General features: G+C 38.9%; 1 protein-coding gene across 9 annotated transcripts in view; it reads right to left on the reverse strand.

The window, feature by feature from the left end:
* The window catches only part of LOC106059675 (inositol hexakisphosphate kinase 1-like), a 52,899-nt gene that overhangs the window by 10,612 nt on the left and 26,321 nt on the right, over positions 1–15,966 (reverse strand). The gene's annotated exons all lie outside the window — the stretch shown is intronic.

A 15,966-nucleotide genomic window follows, 5' to 3' on the forward strand; every position in this document is an offset into this window, starting at 1 on the left:
CTGCGTAAATGCCGTGACTCCACGACCACTTCTAGCTAGTTCTAACCAGACATAGCATGGTCAATGTTTAGTTGACCACTTCTAGCTAGTTCTAACCAGACATAGCATGGTCAATGTTTAGTTGACCACTTCTAGCTAGTTCTAACCAGACATAGCATGGTCAATGTTTAGTTGACCACTTCTAGCTAGTTCTAACCAGACATAGCATGGTCAATGTTTAGTTGACCACTTCTAGCTAGTTCTAACCAGACATAGCATGGTCAATGTTTAGTTGACCACTTCTAGCTAGTTCTAACCAGACATAGCATGGTCAATGTTTAGTTGGCCACTTCTAGCTAGTTCTAACCAGACATAGCATGGTCAATGTTTAGTTGACCACTTCTAGCTAGTTCTAACCAGACATAGCATGGTCAATGTTTAGTTGACCACTTCTAGCTAGTTCTAACCAGACATAGCATGGTCAATGTTTAGTTGACCACTTCTAGCTAGTTCTAACCAGACATAGCATGGTCAATGTTTAGTTGACCACTTCTAGCTAGTTCTAACCAGACATAGCATGGTCAATGTTTAGTTGGCCACTTCTAGCTAGTTCTAACCAGACATAGCATGGTCAATGTTTAGTTGACCACTTCTAGCTAGTTCTAACCAGACATAGCATGGTCAATGTTTAGTTGGCCACTTCTAGCTAGTTCTAACCAGACATAGCATGGTCAATGTTTAGTTGACCACTTCTAGCTAGTTCTAACCAGACATAGCATGGTCAATGTTTAGTTGGCCACTTCTAGCTAGTTCTAACCAGACATAGCATGGTCAATGTTTAGTTGACCACTTCTAGCTAGTTCTAACCAGACATAGCATGGTCAATTTTTAGTTGACCACTTCTAGCTAGTTCTAACCAGACATAGCATGGTCAATGTTTAGTTGACCACTTCTAGCTAGTTCTAACCAGACATAGCATGGTCAATGTTTAGTTGACCACTTCTAGCTAGTTCTAACCAGACATAGCATGGTCAATGTTTAGTTGACCACTTCTAGCTAGTTCTAACCAGACATAGCATGGTCAATGTTTAGTTGGCCACTTCTAGCTAGTTCTAACCAGACATAGCATGGTCAATGTTTAGTTGACCACTTCTAGCTAGTTCTAACCAGACATAGCATGGTCAATGTTTAGTTGACCACTTCTAGCTAGTTCTAACCAGACATAGCATGGTCAATGTTTAGTTGACCACTTCTAGCTAGTTCTAACCAGACATAGCATGGTCAATGTTTAGTTGACCACTTCTAGCTAGTTCTAACCAGACATAGCATGGTCAATGTTTAGTTGGCCACTTCTAGCTAGTTCTAACCAGTGTGATGTTGCTAGTTCAGGCTGTCTTGAAGTCAACCAATTACTCTGCAATCGTTTGGGTGTAATTGTCCGGGTGTATTACGTGTAGTTGCACAACAATACAAACAAGAACTGGCACATCGATTTTAACTAGTTAAGAGATGTAGTCGACTCTGATGAACTATTCAACATGTATTTATTATGATAAAAGGGCCACAGTAGAAGTCTCTGTCACTAAACACGTCGTTACCCTGGAATGTTCTATCGCTAACTGATTTTCCGGTCTCTAACCCAACATATCCCAAACGTCACTAGTCCCGTTCAATATGCGTCTACTATGGTGCGTCGCTAAATAACTAAAATAACTAACCTATATAAATAAGGTGTCTAACAGATTCCTCCCCCCCTTGAAAAAAAAATATGTCAATATTTTTCCACTACTGTCAAGTCTTACAAGGGCATTTTCAATTTAAGGGGAAGACCACAAACATAAAATCTTGACATCTTCATCTTGACATCTTCATCTTGACAGTTCCTCATATTCAATGTTCATAACAGTTCATAACATTCCAAAATCATCTTCATTGGTACACCGTTCATCATGGAGGAAAATGTGGCATCTTATGGGCATGTCCTACACATCTCAAATGTTCTTCACTGGCAGTAATCTGATAAAATACAATATTTCAAAAAACAATTACAAACTTTATTTACACATTCAATACATTTTTTTCTTACCACCCTTTTATACGCTTTTGTCCATTTTTCTTTTATACTCACCCTTTTCCATAGAACTAACTTTCGTCAATGATATATGAAATGATTCACACAAAAAAAATATCCATACTTACTTTTAAATGCTTAACATCAAATTTACTTATCTCCCTTTTCCATAACATATAAATGGTGTCAATATATTAATATATTTTACATACTCAATATAATCATAGTTTATTTACAAAATTATTTCACTTCAATGTCATTCTAGACAATAGATCAGCTACAATATTCACAGATCCACTAATAGCTTTCACTTCAAATTTATACTCCTGTAGTGCTAAGAACCATCTATAAACACGACTGTTTTTCATGCTCTTTTGCTGTATATACTGAATAGGTTTATGATCAGTTAATAATATGAATTTCCTTCCTATTAAATAGCTCTCTAGCTTAGTAATTACCCATATTACAGCTAAGGCTTCTCTTTCAATGACACTATATTTTTTCTCTGCCTCTGACAATTTTCTACTTACATATAATATAGGATGTAAGTTATCATAGTTCTGCATTAAACAACCACCAATAGCATTACCAGATGCATCAGTTGTGACATAAAATATTTTGTCTTTATCAGGTAGTCTTAATATTAGTTCATGACTAAAAACATCTTTAATTCTGTCAATAGCTTTCACACATTCCTCATTACAAACTACTTTTTGAGGTTTTCCTTTTTTAAGTAAGTCATTTAGTGGATTCACTATTTCTGCTAAGTTTTTTATAAACTTTCTGTAATAATTTACTATTCCCAATATACTTTTAATTTGTCTTTTTGTTGTAGGTATTTCAATATTAAGTACTTTCTTTATGTTATCTTCAATAGGGCTAATCATGTTGTTATTTATTTTATGTCCTAAGAAAATTATTTCCTCCAATCCTATTTCTACTTTTTCTGCTTGAATTGTAAGTCCACTTTCTTTTATTATTTTGAATACTTCTTTTACATCTACCAAATGTTCCTCCCAACTATTATTAAAAATACATATGTCATCTAAATAGCAAATAACATTTTCTTTGTTTCCAATTATCATGTTCATCATTCTATTAAATGTGGCAGGTGCATTTACTAATCCAAAACTCATATAATTCCATTGAAAAATACCATATGGTGTTACAAATGCTGTGTAAGGTTTTGCATTTTCTGTTAAAGGTATTTGCCAATAACCTTTAGTTAAATCTAATTTAGTAAAAAATTTTGCTCCATTTAATTTATGTAAAATATCCTCTATATTTGGCATTGGATATGGGTCAAATTCTGTGATGTTGTTAAGTTTCCTATAATCAATACATAACCTTATATCTCCATTCTTCTTTTTGGCTATCACAATTGGTGAAGCATAAGGAGATGTTGATGGTTCAATTATACCTGATTCTAGTAAATTGTCTATTTCTTTCTTTACTTTGTCTTGTAAATGTAGCGGTATTCTATATGGCTTAAGCTTGATAGGTTTTGAGTCTGTTACTTTAATGTCATGTTTAATAATATTAGTTTTTCCTGGTATGCTGGAAAAAATTTCTTTGTATTCCTGTATTATTTTAGTTATATCTTTTGACTTTTCCTTAGTTAAATTATTAAGATTAATCTTTTGCCAAGTTTGATTCTCTTTTGTTTCTATTACAGGTATTTCCTTAATATCATTTTCATTGTGATTTTCATTTGTTATTATCATCAAGCATTCTTCTCTTTCTGAAAATTTATTTTCTATTTCCTCCTGAATGTTTTGTATCAACTCATCTTCTCTATCATGATATAGTTTCAAATTATTTATGTGATATGTTTTAACTTTCCCATTTATTTCAATTTGATAATTGACATCACTAATTTGTTTTATCACCTTAAATGGACCTTTCCATTGTTTACCAATTTTATTTTTCAGGTCATTTATTAATATTAATACGTTGTTTCCTACTTCTAGTGTTTTCAATTGTCTTTTCTTATTTAGATTCTCATGAGCACTTTGTTTATATTTCTTATTGTTGTTATATGCTTGAGTCCATATTTCTTTCAATTCTGTTGTGATTGTTGTTTCACTGTCATTATTTAATTTATTCTCATTGTCTATTAGATTTTCTTTAAAAACATCTAATTCATCTCTGGGTTTTCTTCCATGTATTATTTCATATGGTGAAAATTGTGTTGCTTCATGGATGTTGTTTCTATGAGCAAATAGTACATAGTTAATGTAATGATCCCACTTGTTCTGATTATTCTGAATTATCTTTGTTAGTGATCTTTTTAATGATCCACCATATCGTTCACATAAACCGTTACTCTCCGGGTGGTAAACCGAAGAGTATATGTGCTGTATATTGTATTGTTTAGTCCATTTCTTAAATTGTTCTGACTTAAACTGAGATCCCTGATCACTCAATATAATTTTAGGTATACCATGTCTTGTAATTACTTTTTGAGTTATGGCATTAATGATATTTTCTGCACTTGTATTTGATAATGGGATTGCCTCTGGGTATCTACTAAACATGTCTATTACTGTTAGAATGTATTTGTTATTATTTTCAGTTTGAATTAAAGGACCTATTAAATCAATAGATACTTTCTGAAATGGTGCCGTAGGTTCATCCATTTCTTGAATAGGTGCTTTATTCACTAGGCTTTTGTTAGATCTCTTTTGACATATGTCACATGAGTTTATGTATTTGTTGATTGTTGCTTTCATTTTGGGCCAAAATACTTGTTTTGACAAGTTCCTATAACATTTCTTTACTCCCCTATGTGCTGCTAAATTATTATCATGTGTCATGATTAAAACATCTTTCCAATATTTCTGTGGTAAGACAAGTTGTTTTATTTTCTTGTTATCATTACTTGTTTGTCTAAACAATATTTTATTCTCTATACAAAATTTCTCCATTGGATTATTATTGTTTTTATCTGATATTCTTGAATAAATTTTCCCAATAATATTGTCATTCATTTGTTCTAATGCAAATGTGGGTGTTGTTTCTTTTTCACTTTGAGATATTTGTGTTTCCAGACTATTTTGTGTTTCATTTTCTATCTCACTTTCCTTAACATCTGTATTTTCTATTTGTATTACATTACTGGTTTCTTTTTCTTCATCCTTACTTATTACATTTATTGTATTTTCCTGTTTCTCATCTTGTTTATCCATTGATCTTGTTATTACCATACTTGTTATATTTTGTGTTTCTATGTTTCCATGATTTTGTCTTATGTTTTTGTATTTGTTTTGCCAGTCTTCTAATTCTTTTCTTGAACATTCTTTAACTCCTTTTATGTTTCCTACTAACATATCATATCTCATTTCTGGTATTGCAATGCCATCACAATAACCAGTGAAAAATGGAGTTTCAATGTACACCCTTATAGCTTTAAATTCCCTTACAGTGCCATCTGCTAATTCTACTTTCTTAGTAAACCCTTTATACCAATGAGGTTTGACAAATTTAGTTTTTACTGCCAAAGTGTTACAACCTGAATCCCTGATTAATTCCACCGGAATTCTATCTACAAACCCTGGGTACACTGCAAAATTGTTCCTATTTCCTTCCATGAAATATATCCTATCTGTACCTTTATTTTTGTATTCCCTACTGTAACTCCTATTTCTATAATTTCCCCTGTCATTCCTATCTCTACTCCTATATCTATTGTTATTTTGTTCATTGTATCTATTTCTACTTCCAGACCTACTATTCCCTCTTCTACAGTTAGCTGCTATATGACCTTTTCCTTGACATTTAAAACAGGTTATTTCACTATATTTTCTATTTCCACTATTTGATCTGTTTCTATTTCTACTTCTATCAACATTTTCTTTGGTGTATCCTATTAAATCTACTTTGCTCTTATCCCTATCAGAAAATGGTTTATTTGGATAGGCATTTTTGTATACTCTCATTATTTCTGTTATTTCATCTATAGTTTTTGGGTTTCTTTCTTTAATAAAAGATTGTAACTGAGGGTCACATTTATTTACAAAGTTGTCCACTAAAATAAAATTTTTTAATCCTTCATAAGAGTTTGTTACTTTTTCTAATTTTACCCACTTATTGAAAAAATCCTTTTCCATATTAATGGTAGTTTGGGGTTCTATTCCTAATGATGGTATATTGTCAAAGTATTTCTTTCTAAAAGTTGTAGCATTATGACCATAGGCATTTAATAATTCTCTTTTTAAAACCTGATAGCTATCATCAATATGATGGTCATGATTTTGGCATATTGTTAGAGCTTGACCATGAACAAAGTCTATCAGTATTTCAGACCATTCTTCTTCAGGCATATTAAATGTAGACATTTTTGCCTCATATCTTTTCAGGAAATCACCAATGTCATCCTTCTGTTCATCAAAACTTTGTATTTTTCTCTTTAGCCATGTTTGTGAATTAGGGTTGTCTCTTTGAGTGGTATAATTATTTGAGTTATTTGTGTTATTTCCTTGTTCAGTTTGGGCTCTGGCTTGTGCTGCATCCAATCTCATCTTCTCCATTTTAGCTTCATGTTCTCGGTCCTCTTTTTGCTTCTCATATTCTTCCTTTCTGATCCTATCTTGTCTCTCTATCTCTTGTCTTTGACGTTCTTCTTGTCTTTCTATCTCTTGTCTTTGACGTTCCGTTTCCTCCTTCACAACTTGCTGTACATAAGCTGCTAAGTCCTTTCCTTTTAACTCCATGGCCTTTCCATCCTGCATAGCTGTTTCCTTAACCTCCTTAAGGTCCACATATGATGATGTAGCCATTGTGTTTTATATTTTATATATATTTTTACTTAGCCTATATTGGTTATGGCTATACTTTAAACTTATTTTATATTTAAGTTTTTCCACACTTTTATACAAATTTTAAATGGTATGTCTCTATCTATAGATTTAGTAAATGTATAAATCTAGTCTGAGTTATTATGGTTATATTCAAATCTGTATATTAGATCTAGTATCACACAAATTTAAATCCAGTATATTATAGTATGTATAATATTACCATTTAGATCTAGTTATCAAGAGCACTATGACTTTTAGATCTAGTATGAATAACTATGATCAATTTTAAAACCTGGTATGACTGAAGTCACAGTGAAGTGTTTAGAGTAAATTCAAAGACTGTCTAGAGTCTAGATCTAGAGTAGATTATGGTTCTATTTAACCATATAAAACAGATACGTTCATAAAATGTCAAATATATCTTCAACAAGATATATATATCTAGAATGTACTACCTTCATTCATTTTTCAATTAATAATATTTCAAATTAGAGTCTAGATGATTTAATTGTACCAAAGAGATGTACAACAATTTGCAGATCTAAATTTAGCCAGACGATAGTGTTTGACTACATAGCCAGTTTCGGCATTATTCTCATGGCAAAATCATATTTGATTTTAACCGCTCAAACTAAAATTATTTTAGTCTGATTCACAGTAAAAGAATCCTACCCGCACTTTCTATCATTAAGTGAAAAAAAAAAAAATACAGATCTAATTAAATTAATAAAAATAAATAATTTAAAATAATATAAACAAATGAAATAATTAAATGAGACTATCACTATGGGTTGGGATGTGACAATATGGCACACAATGATAACGTCACGAAGTAACCAGGCAACAACGGATATGACGTTTACACAAACAAAACAAATTACAATCCTAAATATATAATATAGCTTTTCATCTAAATTACGTCTTCTACCCCGACGGGTTTTAAGGCGCACCACCTGATTTTACTCAGGCTAACGTACCAAATTTAGACAAAATCTATTTCTAAGGGCAATCTAAACATATACTAATAAGAAAAATGGCACTTAGCTTTTGATAAGAAAGATCCCTTTGTTCGGACTCCCGAATATGCTAGATCACAACAAATTCCACTGCCTCTCTTCCAGTTCTGACTCTGTTCTCCGGTGCTACCAGTATCCCACGTAATGCCACAGATGTCCTGATATGCCACAGCAAAATGTTCCAGTTTCTTCGACGACTGTTGATGACCGTATGTGTAGTTCCGACGACCTTGTGTACACAGTTACTGACGAATAGGTTAACGGTTCTTCTGGCGATGACTTGACTTGTGTAGACGACTACTGACAAATAACAGTCTCTTGACGGCAACTTGATCTGGACGACTGACGAATAACGAATTTCTTGACGATGACTTGATCTGGGCTGACGAATAACGACTTTCTTGACGATGACTTGATCTGGGCTGACGAATAACGACTTTCTTGACGATGACTTGATCTGGGCTGACGAATAACGGTTCTCTAAAATAGTTCACTGCCTCTGCTGCTACTCTGGTAGTACGACGAAGTTTGCTGTTGTACTCTGCTTCACTAGACCAACTGTCCAATGTAGACTAGGTGAAACCAAGGTCACCTCCGACGACGTTCCGTTAGACGATTAACGGTTTTCAACGAAATTAAGTGGATGTAGCTGTTTCCACAACTTCACTGCTAACAAGTCTAGATATGGTCTAGACCGACGAATACTAGATAGATCAATGTTCAGTACTGATAAAGATTACTTCACTAACCTTCCAAAGGTTAAACACAGTGACCGTTATAAACGTGGCAAGCAACCGGTTCAATGAGCAAACTGCTCCACAAGAATCTCTCCAAGGGTAAGACGACAGAGCGATTTCGATTTAGTTAGCTACCAAACTTGTAGTACTCACAATACTTCTGACAGCGGGCAAACTGTCCTTCTCGAAACTGACGAGGTAAAACTTGATACTCAATGTGGCTCCTATGACGAAGAAAAAATATGTCCAACAGGTTCACTAACGATCTCTCACCCGTTATGAATGAACGGTTTCTCTGGCTGTAGGTCGATTCAGCATATGAAGATCAGGCGTTGCGATGATTACGGTCCTGACGAAGGTCACCCTGAGTTAACGGCTCGTTGAACGTGCGATCAAACAGGCGATGACTGTATGTAGATCTAGAACAAAGTCACTCTGCGATACTGCTGTGTTCAGCCGTACTCCGATGAAATCTTATAACTTCGAGTGCACGACCCTCACCTGAGTAAACGTTCTGCTTCGAGGTCCGGTTCGATGTTCGTCTTCATCAGGGTCCGGCTTCGAGGTTCGGGGTCGCCACTGTGATGTTGCTAGTTCAGGCTGTCTTGAAGTCAACCAATTACTCTGCAATCGTTTGGGTGTAATTGTCCGGGTGTATTACGTGTAGTTGCACAACAATACAAACAAGAACTGGCACATCGATTTTAACTAGTTAAGAGATGTAGTCGACTCTGATGAACTATTCAACATGTATTTATTATGATAAAAGGGCCACAGTAGAAGTCTCTGTCACTAAACACGTCGTTACCCTGGAATGTTCTATCGCTAACTGATTTTCCGGTCTCTAACCCAACATATCCCAAACGACACTAGTCCCGTTCAATATGCGTCTACTATGGTGCGTCGCTAAATAACTAAAATAACTAACCTATATAAATAAGGTGTCTAACAGATTCCGCCACTGTGATGTTGCTAGTTCAGGCTGTCTTGAAGTCAACCAATTACTCTGCAATCGTTTGGGTGTAATTGTCCGGGTGTATTACGTGTAGTTGCACAACAATACAAACAAGAACTGGCACATCGATTTTAACTAGTTAAGAGATGTAGTCGACTCTGATGAACTATTCAACATGTATTTATTATGATAAAAGGGCCACAGTAGAAGTCTCTGTCACTAAACACGTCGTTACCCTGGAATGTTCTATCGCTAACTGATTTTCCGGTCTCTAACCCAACATATCCCAAACGTCACTAGTCCCGTTCAATATGCGTCTACTATGGTGCGTCGCTAAATAACTAAAATAACTAACCTATATAAATAAGGTGTCTAACACCAGACATAGCATGGTCAATGTTTAGTTGACCACTTCTAGCTAGTTCTAACCAGACATAGCATGGTCAATGTTTAGTTGGCCACTTCTAGCTAGTTCTAACCAGACATAGCATGGTCAATGTTTAGTTGACCACTTCTAGCTAGTTCTAACCAGACATAGCATGGTCAATGTTTAGTTGGCCACTTCTAGCTAGTTCTAACCAGACATAGCATGGTCAATGTTTAGTTGACCACTTCTAGCTAGTTCTAACCAGACATAGCATGGTCAATTTTTAGTTGACCACTTCTAGCTAGTTCTAACCAGACATAGCATGGTCAATGTTTAGTTGACCACTTCTAGCTAGTTCTAACCAGACATAGCATGGTCAATGTTTAGTTGACCACTTCTAGCTAGTTCTAACCAGACATAGCATGGTCAATGTTTAGTTGACCACTTCTAGCTAGTTCTAACCAGACATAGCATGGTCAATGTTTAGTTGACCACTTCTAGCTAGTTCTAACCAGACATAGCATGGTCATGTTTAGTTGATTTGATTTGTTGATTTGAGGCACATCGGCACAATTTAGGCCATGTCGTGCCTGCAGTCCCTCAAGGACTACTCTCTCTCTAAACAACAAGGGCCACATTCTATACAGTAATATAATTAAAATTAAGGTCTATTCACAGTTAAAATAGTAAAGGTAGTAAAAATTTAAATATTTGGTAAAAATCTAATGTAAATAGTGCATGTTCACAAATTCAGAAATCAGATCTTCGTAGATAGCCCCACTTCCCGAATAAAGCCCAGTACCTTCCCAGGGTCGACATTATTAAATAGTGTTTTTAGATTAGTGGCTCTAAAATATTTCGCCCTGACATCCTGGTATCTGGGGCAATCAACGAGGATATGTTCCACGGTGAGGCGAGAGTCACAGTACTCGCAAAGTGGGGGCTCCTCTCTCTTCAGTACAAAAGAGTGCGTGATGTAGGTGTGGCCAATCCTAAGTCTGGACATGGTTGTGCTACCACGCCTTGTCAGACCCTTAGATGTGGGCCGCCACCTGACATCCGCCACAATCTGCCTGAGTTTACTGTGAGTCTCAGCCTCCCATCGGTTCTGCCACTCTCGATAGGTGGCAGAGGCAATACTTTGTCTCAGGTCCGAGTAGGGAATTTGGGTTCCTGACACCGCATGATTTAGGGCTCTCTTTGCTTCTCTGTCTGCGGCTTCGTTTCCCTCAATGCCAACATGGGAGGGGACCCAGATGAAGGTGACATCCCTACGGTCGGCTGTTATTAGGTCCAACAGCTTCAGGCTCTTATGTACCAATGGGATGTCAGTCTTCATCCGCCCCAAAGCTTGCAATGCAGATTTGGAGTCGGAGCAGATTATAAATTTACTCCTTTCTGATGCTTTTACGGCCATAAGTGCAAGCAATATTGCGTGCAATTCGGCCGTAAAGATGGAGCAGCCATCGGGGAGTCTACGGGAGATTGTTTTGTTCCGAAAGGAGCAGGCACACGCGACCTTTCCCTCCATTTTGGATCCGTCTGTGTAGATGGTGCCACAATCTCCGTAGCTCTCCTGCAGTTCCCTAAAGTGGACTTGTAGTATGCTTGGGTCTGTATTTTCTTTTTTGAAATTAAGGAGGGATAAATTTAATTTAGGTTTATTCATTAGCCAAGGAGGATTCTGAGGGGTTTCTATTTTAGAGATTTGGTCAATGGGTGGGGTTAAATTTTGGATGGGTTCTCTCATTCGAAGGCCCAACGGCTGTATGACGTTAGGCCTTCGATTGTATAATTCTACCTCTGTGGGGTTAAATATGGAGTCAAAAGCAGGGTTCGTGGGGTTGGATTTTAGCTTGACTATATACTGCATTGCAAGCTTTTTCATTCTTATATCCATGGGGAGTTCTCCAGCCTCCACATGGAGACTTGGGATAGGTGATGTACGAAACGCGCCGAGACAGAGACGCAGGGCAGCATTTTGTATTGGTTCCAGTATTTTTAGGTACGACTTCCTTGCTGCTCCATATATTATGGATCCGTAGTCTAGCTTGGATCGAATTAGACTCCGATAGAGCAGCAGCAAGGTATCTCTGTCAGCTCCCCAGTCCGTATGGCTGAGTACTCTTAGTATGTTTAATGACTTTTGGCATTTCTTCTTAAGTTCCTTAATGTGGGGGAGAAAATTAAATTTGGAATCTAAGGTGAGGCCTAAAAATTTTGTAGTTTTCACGACAGGGATCTTCTTTTTGTGTATAAATAGTTCAGGGTCTGGGTGGAGCCCCCTTAGATTACAAAAATGCATACTAACTGTTTTGGAGTCAGAGAATTTGAAACCATTATAGTTTGCCCAACCCTGAATTTTGTTTAAACATAACTGTAATTTCCTTTCTAAGGTGTTCATGTTTTTCCCATAAGTAAGAATGACAAAGTCATCAACATACAAAGAGCACTCTATGCCAGGGGACAGCGCATTTATGATGCTATTTATTTTAATGTTGAACAGGGTGACTGACAGAATGCTGCCCTGGGGTACACCCATTTCCTGGTCATGAGTGTCAGAAGCGGAGTTGCCCACTCGGACCTGAAATTTTCGATCTTTCAGGAATTCCTCCACAAAACGGGGGAGGTGTCCCTTAAGCCCCATAAGCGCCAGGTCACGTAGAATGCCATGTTTCCAGGTTGTGTCATAGGCCTTTTCTATATCGAAGAATACAGCTACTAGATGTTCTCTTCTGAGTAATGCATTTCTAATATAAGCTTCCAGCCTTACCAGGTGGTCAGTTGTTGTCCGCCCCTGCCGGAATCCGCACTGGTAGTTTGAGATCACTTTATTCCTTTCCAGGTACCAGACCAGCCTACTGTTAATCATTCTTTCCATGGTTTTGCAGATGCAGCTTGTTAGTGCTATTGGTCGATAGTTAGCTGGGTCAGAGCCGTCTCTTCCCGGTTTAGGTATCGGTATAACTGTGGCTTTCCTCCAGCTGTTTGGGAAAGCGCCTGTTTGCCACACACAGTTATAGACCCCTAGTAGGACTGCCAATGAGGGTTCGGGAAGGTGCTTGAGGAACTGGTAATGGATTTCGTCTTCTCCAGGCGCTGTGTCATGTGACTTGTCCAGCGATTCCCTCAGTTCCTCAAGCGAGAACGGTTTGTTGTAGTCTTCATTGTTCTCTGACCTGAAATCAATGGGGTGTCTTTTCTCCCTGGTTTTGACTTTTTGGAACTCTGGCGTGTAGTGTGCAGTGGATGATTTTTCTGCTATTGAGGATGCAAGGCAGTCAGCTATTTCTCTGGGGGACGTGACAGTTCGTCCTTGGTTTTTCAAATGCCCTATTGCATTTGATTCTTTCCCTTTGATTCGCCTTACTGCCTTCCAAACCGCTCTAGCAGAAGTTTTGGCATCCAGACTGCCGACAAAACTTCTCCAGGAATTCCTTTTGGCTGACCGTATGGTTTGTCTAGCCTTTGCTCTAGCTATCCTGAATAGCTTTAGGTTTTCCTGGGAAGGATTCTTTATAAATGCAGCCAGTCGTTTTTTCCTATCACCAATAGCACTTTTGCAAGCTGTATCAAACCATGGTTTGCTAGGCCGTTTTGGATTTGCAGAGGTTAGGGGTACAACTTTCCTGGCTATACTTAGTAGCTTGCTAGCAAAGGTATCAGCTGGGTTTTGTTCATGGAGGATATTTTCTGTGATATCCTCAGAGCATCTTTTTTGGAATTGTTCCCAATCGGCCTTATTCAGTTTCCACCGCTGAGGTCGTCCCAATGAAGGGAGATTGTTAGTAATGATGATTGGGAAGTGATCACTTCCCCGTAGATCATTGCTAACTGATCATTTAAAATCGTCCAGAAGTCCGGGGACGCATACGGTGAGGTCAATGCATGTGAATGATCCAGTTCCTGGGTGCAAGTAGGTCGGTGATGCATCATTAAGTATGCATAAATCATGTTGGAGGAAGATATCCTCCAGCATACGACCTCTTGTGTCGGTATTGTTGGATCCCCACATGGTGTTATGGGCATTGAAATCCCCAAGGATTAAATAAGGCCGGGGGAGTTGTTTCAATAGGTCCTCCATGTCTGTTCGGTTTAATGGAGCGCCTGGTGGTAGATACAGGCTGCAGCAAGTGATAACCTTGTGAAGGGTTATCCTAGCTGCTACGGCCTGTAGTGTGGTCTGTAGTTCTACCCTCTCATGGGGGATGCTATCCTTCACAAGGATACAGACTCCACCTGATGCTCTCTCTGTATCCTCAACATTCTTGGTGTAAGCACGGTAGCTTCGGAAGCTGATGCAATCTTTTAGAAATGTTTCCTGTAAGCAGACAGCTACAGGAGTCTCAGAGTCCATCAGTAGCTGCATTTCCTCGTAATTGGCCTTGAGGCCTCTACAATTCCACTGTACAATTCTGGAATCCATGGCTTATTCTAGATGACCTACTTGGAGCTATTTGGCCTTGGGAGGCCCCCGGAGGGGTTTCCCTTTATTCCAGTGACCTTGGTATTTTTATTCTTGGGTTTGGATGGAGAGGAGGACAACCCCCTTTTGGGGGAAGTCTTTCTCTCTGGAGAGTGGAGATCCCTCTGGTTAGAGCGGAGGTTATTTCCTCCTCTCTCACCTCGGGCATCCTCTCCGCTTTGATTTCTCCCCTTAGGGAGTTGGTCAACCTCTAACTCAGTAGAGGTTGGGGTGTCTGGCTGGGTTCTCTGAGGAGAACCTGTGTCAGACATGATGTCTCCGGGTTCTCCCGGAGTATTGGTTTTGACATGCTGCTCAGTCTCCATGCTCTCATCAGCGAGCACAGAGAACCTGTTCTTTAGCATGACAACAGGGCTTTCTTGTTTCTTCAGAGGTGTGTTCTTTGGCGGTGTTTTCTTCTGAGTTGGGGGAGGAGGAGGGGGTGGTGGGGTCAATGTGTCCGTCTGTGTGGCTATGGATCTTCCTTTCTTAGCAACAGCCTGGGCGTAGGTCTTTGTCAAGCCGAATTGGCCCTTGGGTAGGGCCAGTACAGCCGATTTCGCCTGGCTAAAGGTACATCCGTTTCTTGCCTTGTACTCCTGCACGGCAACCTCCTGTTTCCACACAGGGCAGTCCTTGGAGTAGGCTGAGTGGCCAGCTTGACAGTTTGGGCATTTGAACTGGGCTGTGCAGCCCTTGTCCTCATGACCCTCTCCAGCACATCTGGCACACACAGTGTTCCTCTTACAGACTGCCGCGCCGTGTCCATAACCCTGGCACTTGAAGCACCTCATGGGGTTAGGTATGTAGGGCCTCACTGGAACTCGTAGGTATCCTGCCTTCACATACTCTGGCGGTGTCCTAGTTCCGAATGTGAGGATAATAGTGGCGGTTTTGACCTCCTCACCCTCCCTGCGCCTGGTAATGCGCCGGGCATGGGTGACTCCTTCAATGCCCTCCACTATTTCCTTCTCGGAACATTCCAGTAGGTCCCTAGAGCTGATTACACCTCTGCTGGTGTTCAGACTCTTGTGTGGCATGACTTCCACTTGGAGATCACAGAGTCTTCTGCATCTTAAAAGCCCATCAGAGTGTGTCTTGCTGTCTACTTCTACAAGGAGTTCCATTGTTTTGTGTAGCTTAGACACACTCTTGGGCTCTCCCACTACTGACTTGAGTCCCTTATAGATAATAAAAGGGCTCAACTTGGTCAGGCTTTTTCCCTCCTCTGTGCATCTAACCACCAGAAATGATGGCCAGGTGGCACAGCTTTTTGGGACCTCCTCTTTTTTATCGTCAATTCGTCGTTTCTTGCCCAGACATAGGTCTGGGGCAAGTAGTTTTGTGTGTGTTTTTTTGTCCATATATATTTTGGTTAATTCGGCACCTGTGTTCCCCACCCGCCATCGAGTCCAACAAGGGGACGGGCCATTCGGATGTCCAGAATGAGTCCGCCGGGGCTACACAGGTGCTATACTCAGTCAGCTGCTACATCGGACATGTGTCCGATACAGCAGCTCCCTGATTGACCCTCCAGCCACCGCCCTCCAGCATAGGTCGACGACCTATGCTGGTAG

Source organism: Biomphalaria glabrata, chromosome 5 (genome assembly GCF_947242115.1).
Source record: "Biomphalaria glabrata chromosome 5, xgBioGlab47.1, whole genome shotgun sequence".
In the NCBI taxonomy this organism is placed as follows: Eukaryota; Metazoa; Mollusca; class Gastropoda; family Planorbidae; genus Biomphalaria; species Biomphalaria glabrata.